We start from the raw sequence: 8,783 nt of genomic DNA on the forward strand, positions 1-8,783 counted from the left end.
CAGCTGTTCCCTTGTAGCCCATCGGCCACTGTCCTGGTCTTGCGTCGTCCTTTAGGGATGCAATTGTATAGCAAGGGTGCGATCTCCCTGATAGCCCTGACATTGACCCACCGGTCTTCCCAAAACGGGGCCTTCTGCCCATTGCCAATGCTCATGGTTGTCGATGCAAAGAAGAGTGCTCGTTCCTCATCGGAGAACTGTAAGTCAAGGCCACTCCAAGCTCTATCGTCATTCGTAAGGGATAGCCATAACCATCTGAGCCGCAGGGCAAGGCCGACACGCCCAATATCATGGACACCAAGGCCACCGAAGGATATGGGCCGGCACACGCGGATCCAATTGACATGGCAGTGACCGCCATTGGCGGCGGCACGCCCACACCATAAGAAGCCACGCTTGATCTTCTCAATCATCTTTAGCGATTTCTTTGGCGTTGCGTAAACCAGCAGCTGGTGGATAGGGATGGCGCAGAGCACAGATTTGACCATGGCCAGGCAGCCAGCCTTGTTCATGTTGACGTCAGAAACCCACCGGCGGGCAGTGACTGGCCAACACCGTAGAGCCGGGAACAACTAGGGCTGCGGCTGGCCCCAGTCCCTCAGAGCGACGGCCCGCAAAGCCTCCTGGTCGCGCGCCGATGCAAATTGCAAGGGCGTGCCACCTGACCTATACCCGGTCGGGAAGGTGTGGATGATGCCTCGCTTAGTTTCCTCGCGGGGCACACACGTACACGTTAAATACGAGCCTCGATCGGCTCTCGAGTTATCCCGTGAATCGGCTCATGGAGCCGATCCACCCATGATTCGTCCAAGGTGGCCGAATATATGGTGGTCCCGCTTGATCAAGATAAAGCATATGAGATCCACGACGATCTAGGGTTTTCACCGCATAATCGGATCATCCTACTCACGATTGGGCCTCGCGCTCGCGCACGGTGATCGTAAGCCAACCCTAGACAAGGCCTAAAAACCAACACGAGGTTGACCCTCGGAACATCCTGTCTAGGACCAGCAAACTACGCCCTACACGCCGCTGGATCCTCCAACCCTTTGTAAGGCCTAACTATTGCAGATATTAAACTAATCCCTGATAAATCAAGGAGCAATCGTAACGGATCAGATCTACTAAATAACGATCAAGCGGGGTGCCGCCCCTGCACCCATGATGAGGTACAAGGACGGCTAGATGCGCAAGGGTTGCACTACGACAGCATATGATACTAAGAACAATGCTAACCCTAACACATCTATGATAACTACGTTGCTCGCCATCAAAAGGCTTCGATACGAGCAACGCATGAACAACGTGGGCAGGCTCGTGCTGCCTAGATCGCAAGATGCGATCTAGGCAGCATGGTGCTTACCGGAGAAACCCTTGAGACGAAGGGGTTGGCGATGCGCCGAGATTGGTTTGTGTTGAACGTTGGTTGTTGTTTATTCCATAAACCCTAGGTACATATTTATAGTCCAGGGGACTTTCTAATGTGGGCGTGCACTAAACCGTGCACGAGATAGATTCTAACTTTTAAACTGAGATGCGATCTAATATGTTACAGATACATGGGCAGTTTAGCCCAACTTGGTATAAAAGGCCGATTCACGTATTTCTTCCATGTATAATCTTCACGTCCATCTCGATCGCGGCCCACCTCTGGCTTGGTCAAATTCCGGTGATAACACATGCCCCCCTGGTTTTGGAAATGACATTTCCAAAATCATTACGCTTTCTTTCGTCGGGTCAAGTCGTGGCAGAGCAGAACTGTCGCAGTATGCTTCATGATGACATCTCGCCTCCTCGCCTTCTCTGCGTGATTTGACGGTTCTGGCACCACGTCCTCGCGATTTGGCGGTTCTGGCACCACGTCCTCGGAAACTGCTTGGGTATTAAATTTCCACTATATCCCCTTTATTTAACCGCATCAAACAGTCCTCTTCCTCATCCCCTTCGCATTAGCCTTCGAAAAACCCTCCTCTCGCCACCATGTCTTCGTCTTCTTCGTCTTCCTCCTCATCGGATCCTTCCTATGTGTCCTCCCCATCCGGGAGTCGACGCTCGAGTGGGGTACGCTGGCGGCGTACGACATTCTTGCCCCAACGGCGTGGGACCAAGAGGACCACGACTTCTCTGTCTGGTCAGAGGATGACAAATCCCTGACCGACGGGGAGAGTGACCCCCTCCTCCTTGCTGACGGGGACCCGGAGGAGGAGAGCGACGACGACCGCCTTTCCTGGGCGGACTTCACCACCTCCGAGGAGGAGGAGAAGGAGGAGAGCATTCCTCCGACGAGCCCCCGGCCAAACGATTTTGCCCCTGGCCGGGGAACCTTAGCGACTTCGACAGCGACGACGACGCTGACGAGGAGGATGAAGACAACGAAGGCCCCGCCGGCGGCCGCTGGAGCAGCGAAGAAGAGCCGCAGGGAGCAGCGCCGACAGCGGTGATGACGGCGACGACGAGGGCAGCAATGGCCCATAGATGGGATCCTTAGACTAGGATCCGCAGTAGTAAATAGGGCACTGTAGCCCCTAGCATCTTCTTTTCAGAGCAATTTTAGCTCTTTATGTAAGAATCTGGCTATCAATGAAGAATTCTCCTTAGTCTGATTTTGCCGATTCCTTGTATGCCAATTTAGCCAATTCTTCCTCATTCAGCTTTGCCGACTGCTATCCCGACCCATGCTCCATGAGCCGATGGCAACGCACCGGACTCTTATGATCTATTTTGAGATAGATCAATTCAGACCCAAGACTCCCGTCGATCAGGATCAAACCGTAGTCGCGCAAACCTTAAACCTCGGAAATCCAAACCCCCGAGCTTAATGTTAGCTTAAATCGGCAAGACTCGGAGTCAACGCCTTCAGGAGAATTTCAGGACCACTGCTGCAAATCTTGACCGCTTACGTCTTTCTTGTGACGCTCTGTTCTTCGCAGCAACAAACTGGTCCAAAGCCTGTCGATTATGACGGCTTCCTCTTCGAATCAGTGGTCCTATTCTGTAAGAACTTCGCCACCTTTGACCAAACTGTAATAAAGCCGATTCCAACAAGATTGACTCCTTAGAACGAAAGACCTTTCAGGGCGAACTGCCCCCCGAGCCTCAGTCAAGGCGAGAACCGTAATGAGCCAACCAGACATGCCAGCATTGGCTTCCTCGTTACACTACAGAAACAGCCGATCCGAACGAAATCGGCTTCTCAGGGTATTCCGGAGCAAACTGCCCTCCGAGCTTCTTCAGCTTTCATCAATGGCTCTCCAACTCTTTTGTGAGTCCCCAAGTCGTAATGCAGCGACCAACCGATTCTAACCAGATCGGCTTTCAAGAGCAAAGAACCTTCAGGGTGAGTTGCCCCCCGAGCTTCATTGGCTGATCGTCGCCCTGATGCGAGTAACCTGCCAACTAAAGTGGCCCTAGGCTTCCATTTGCAACAGTTGTATTCCTTGAGTCGATGGCCATGCATCGGCTGTGCTCAAAAATTTTCAATTTTTTCACGGCCGACTTGTGCACCGGCCCCAATGCTTGCCTCATATGTATTCAATCACGGCCGACTTGTGCGCCGGCCCCAATGCTTGCCTCATATGTATTTAATCACGGCCGACTTGTGCGCCGGCCCCTATGCTTGCCTCATATGTATTTAATCCATCTAGATGCCCCCCCGAGCCGATTCTGTCAAGAGAATTGATGGTATCGGCTCTTTAGGTAGTCCCTGCTGGGTCAAATGTCGATTCCAAGCGAAATAGATGGTGGGGATAATTTTGGCCGATTGCTGGAATCGGCCTCCACATTGCTTGCTCGGTGAAGGTTTTATAATGTTCCTCCACAAATTTTTGGGGCCGATCGCAAGGATCAGCCTCAACACATTTGTCCATCGATGTTGTTCTCGTTATACGGTCAGTCCGGTAGATAGAACCAGCCTTACCCCGTTCTTTGTCACATCGATGCGTTCGCAGTCGTCCAAATTGATGCCCGAGAGCGGTTCTTGACCCGATGCCTCCCAAATGCCCATGCCGGCTGTTGAAATCTCGGCTGAATCATCGGCGTGGACGACCTCCACTTCATCTCCATCCCACTGTATCAGGCATTGGTGCATCGTGGATGGGATGCAACAGATTGGCGTGGATCCAATCCCTCCCTAGTATTACGAAGCATAGGTGCTTTTGCTCGTCGACAACAAAAAATGTCGTAGGGATAGTCTTCCTCCCTACGGTCAGATCCACGTTTAGAACACCTTGCGCGTCAGATGCTTGGCCGTTGAAATCGCTCAATGTCACATTGGTTTTGATTAAATCCGAGCTGGAGCGTCCCAACCGCCGTAGCATGGAGTATGGCATAATGTTGACTGCCGCTCCGGTGTCCACCAACATCTTATTGACAAGCTGCCCATTGATGTAACCTCGTAAGTACAGGGCCTTCAGATGCCTGTAACTTTTTTCTCGCGGCTTCTCGAAGATGACCGGCCGTGGGCCGCAGTCCAATTGTGCCACAGGTGCTTCACATAACCTTGGAGCGCTAAATTCCGCAGGAAGGATGAAGACCATGTTTGTGCCAGCCGATGTTTCATCATCGGCTTTCCTTTGCTTAGGGCGCCACTCTTTTCTTTGTGGTCGACCTTCCTCATCCAGGGTTCGCTGAACTTTGGCGGCCGAGTCGGCCGTGCCTTCCTCAACGCGTGCAGATATAACCTTTCGGCTTCTTCTAACGCACGTAGTCGCTGAACCCTTCGTTTTTTGGAATGGCTGAGCCCATCAGGACACCATCTTGGCCGATGATACTTGTCTTCTTCATCATCGTCCTCTAGCTCCTCGCGATCTTCCATCTGAACGGACTCAGCGTGCTTGCTCCAAGGCGGGAGAGGCCCTAGCCGCTCGAACACGGACACCTTAGCTGTACCCTTCTTCCTTTGTTTACATTCTGGGCAATTGCCGATTGTTGGTAATCGGCTCATTCCTGAATCCCAGCAGTATCTGAAGAAGGGGCAGTCCCAGTGCCTATCCACGTTGTCCGGCTCCTCAGACCTCCCTCTGGCGCGACGTTCGTACCCGTCGTTGTGGCCGTTGTTCTGACGATACCTCCCGTCTGCATCAGACCGATGATCTCTTTGATCGCCTTCGCCGTAGCGGCGACGTCGGTCGTATGGCTGATCGTATTTGCTGAGGAGATGCTCGGGAAATGGGCGTGGATGCCGTGGGTCTCTCACCTCCTCCTTGGCCAGGTACCGTTTATTGTCGTCTTGGGGCCGGTCACGTGGACCGGCTTCCTCTTTCTCTTTGCCACGAGAGTGGCTGCTCTCTACTTGGTCCGCGTTATGGCGAATCACGAACCCCGCCATATTGGCATCGAAAGAGAACCCTGGTTCCCTTATGGAGTGGCTGAGGTCGACCGTGTTGACGCCAAGCGATGGACGTGTGTCTTCGTCGAGCGTGATGCCGTGTGAACGGGCCTTCCCACAGGAGCCAACGAGTTCGGTTCCGAGGACCGCCTTGACCATGTTATGCTTCTTCCTGAGCTCGTCAGCCAGGTCCTCGTGCTTGACCGGGGTGCTTTCCGCCATCTCTGATGTGGATGGCGAGGTGGTTGTCGTCGAAGATGGGTCCCACCGGGCGTGCCAGAATGTGTTGACGTCAGAAACCCACCGGCGGGCAGTGACTGGCCAACACCGTAGAGCCAGGAACAACTAGGGCTGCGGCTGGCCCTGGTCCCTCGGAGCGACGGCCCGCAAAGCCTCCCTGGTCGCGCGCCGATGCAAATTGCAGGGCGTGCCACCCGACCTATACCCGGTCGGGAAGGTGTGGATGATGCCTCGCTTAGTTTCCTGCAGGGCACACACGTACACGTTAAATACGAGCCTCGATCGGCTCTCGAGTTATCTCGTGAATCGGCTCATGGAGCCGATCCACCCATGATTCGTCCAAGGTGGCCGAATATATGGTGGTCCCGCTTGATCAAGATAAAGCATATGAGATCCACGACGATCTAGGGTTTTCACCGCATAATCGGATCATCCTACTCACGATTGGGCCTCGCGCTCGCGCACGGTGATCGTAAGCCAACCCTAGACAAGGCCTAAAAACCAACACGAGGTTGACCCTCGGAACATCCTGTCTAGGACCAGCAAACTACACCCTACACGCCGCTGGATCCTCCAACCCTTTGTAAGGCCTAACTATTGCAGATATTAAACTAATCCCTGATAAATCAAGGAGCAATCGTAACGGATCAGATCTACTAAATAACGATCAAGCGGGGTGCCGCCCCTGCACCCATGATGAGGTACAAGGACGGCTAGATGCGCAAGGGTTGCACTACGACGAGCATATGATACTAAGAACAATGCTAACCCTAACACATCTATGATAACTATGTTGCTCGCCATCAAAAAGGCTTCGATACGAGCAACGCATGAACAACGTGGGCAGGCTCGTCGCTGCCTAGATCGCAAGATGCGATCTAGGCAGCATGGTGCTTACCGGAGAAACCCTTGAGACGAAGGGGTTGGCGATGCGCCGAGATTGGTTTGTGTTGAACGTTGGTTGTTGTTTATTCCATAAACCCTAGGTACATATTTATAGTCCAGGGGACTTTCTAATGTGGGCGTGCACTAAACCGTGCACGAGATAGATTCTAACTTTTAAACTGAGATGCGATCTAATATGTTACAGATACATGGGCAGTTTAGCCCAACTTGGTATAAAAGGCCGATTCACGTATTTCTTCCATGTATAATCTTCACGTCCATCTCGATCGCGGCCCACATCTGGCTTGGTCAAATTCCGGTGATAACAGTTCATGAGCCCAGCCTTCCAGGTCGGCAAACGGCTAGCGATGCTGTCGACGATTGGATGGAGCTGAGCAGCAGTTGGTCGTCGGATTGTCAGTGGGATGCCGAGGTAGGTGACAGGTAGGGTCGCCAGCGGGAAGCCGAGGCACTGAGAGATCAGCGCAGTATCCTCCGGGCTGCAGCGCAGTGGTGTGGCCGAGCTCTTGGTAAAATTGACGCGGAGGCCAGAGGAGCAACCGAACAGGTTTAGGATCTCCCTGACAGCCGTAGCGTCTCCATCAGATGGGTGGCAAAAGAGCACGGCGTCGTCGGCATATAGGGAGATGGGCGGTATCAACTTCCTGGAATGTAACCTCTGCATGATTCCCAACTCAACTGCGTGCTTAAAACCTGCATAGGATGTCAATGGCAAGGACGAACAGCTGGGGTGATAAGGGGTCTCCCTGGCGTAGTCCCCGTTGGTGCCATATTGGTGGTCCTGGCTCCCCGTTCGAGAGGACGCGTGTGCTCGCAGATGATAGGAGAATGGACAGCCACTCAAGGAACCTATCCCCGAACCCATATTGCTTCATGACCTTGAATAAGAAGGTCCATGAGAGGGAGTCAAATGCCTTTGCCATGTCCAGCTTGAGTAGAACTCTTGGCGCGCCCATCAGATGCAGCAACCTCGCAAATTTCCTCACAAAGACAAAGTTGTCGTGGTGGCTTCTCCCCGTGATGAAAGCATTTTGATTGTTGCTGACGAGGCTATCGAGCTTGGGAGCTAGCCTTAGGGACAAGACTTTGGCGAAGATCTTGGCGACGAGGTGGATCAAACTGATCGTGCGATAATCAAACATATGGCTTGCGTCAACACGTTTGGGCAGCAAGGTGAGGAGGGCCTGATTCAGCTTACTGAAGCCACGACCACGCATCTCAAACAACTGCTGAAAAACGTCAACGAAGTCTTGCTTGGCCGTGGGCCAACAAGACCGCAGGAATTCGGCAGTAAATCCATCCGGCCCTTGCGCCTTGCGTGCCAACAATTTCTTCACCGTGTCCCAGATCTCATCGGCGCCAAAAGGCTCATCGAAGTGGCTTAGGTCCTGGGGCTCGACCAGGTTTGATAGGTCCAGCGTGTGCTCCCGGTTAACTTTCGTGCCAAGGAGTGTGTCAAAGTGTGCAAAAGCTGCCTCCGCCATGTCATCGTGGGCGGTAAGCACCTGATATCGCTCGCAGTGATGCTGAAGATCCTGTTCTTCTGCCTCCTATAGGTGCAATGACGGTGGTAGAAGGAGGTGTTGGTATCTCCCTCTTTAAGATAGGCAATGCGAGCTCGTTGTCGGGCGATTGTTCGGTCCAGGGAAGCAAGGCCTAGGTAGGAAACCTTGAGTTGTTTCCGAAACTGCTCCTCTTGCGCTGTCAGTACTCTATCCTCCTGGGCCTTGTCAAAACGCAAGGAGAGTGATACGTCCAAAACGTATCTACTTTCCCGAACACTTTTGCTATTGTTTTGCCTCTAATTTGTGTATTTTGGATACAACTAACACGGACTAACGCTGTTTTCAGCGAAGCTGCTCCGGTGTCTCGTTTTTGTGCAGAAATCCAACTTTCGGGAAAATCCTCGGAATTTATGCAGAAGGCCCTATTTTATCGAAAACTGACGGAGCCAGAAGGGGAAGAGAGGTGGAGGCCCGAGGGCCCCACACCACATGGCGGCGCGGCCCGGGGGGCCGCGCGGCCATGTGGTGTGGCCCCTCGGCCGGCCTCCGACGCCCCCTTCGGACTATATATCGGCCTCGACCTAAAACGCACGGGGAGAAGTCGAAATCGCCGGAAACCCTCCGGAGAGCCGCCACATCGCGAAACTCCGTCGCGGGAGCCGAAGTCTCCGTTACGGCACTCCGCGGGACGGGGAATTGGAGGAGATCATCACCGCCATCACCGCCAACGCCTCTCCATCGACCAGCCATGTTTCCCCCATCCATGTGTGAGTAATTCCCCCGCTGTAGGCTGAAGGGGATGGTAG

Source organism: Lolium rigidum, chromosome 7 (assembly GCF_022539505.1).
Source record: "Lolium rigidum isolate FL_2022 chromosome 7, APGP_CSIRO_Lrig_0.1, whole genome shotgun sequence".
NCBI lineage: Eukaryota > Viridiplantae > Streptophyta > Magnoliopsida > Poales > Poaceae > Lolium > Lolium rigidum.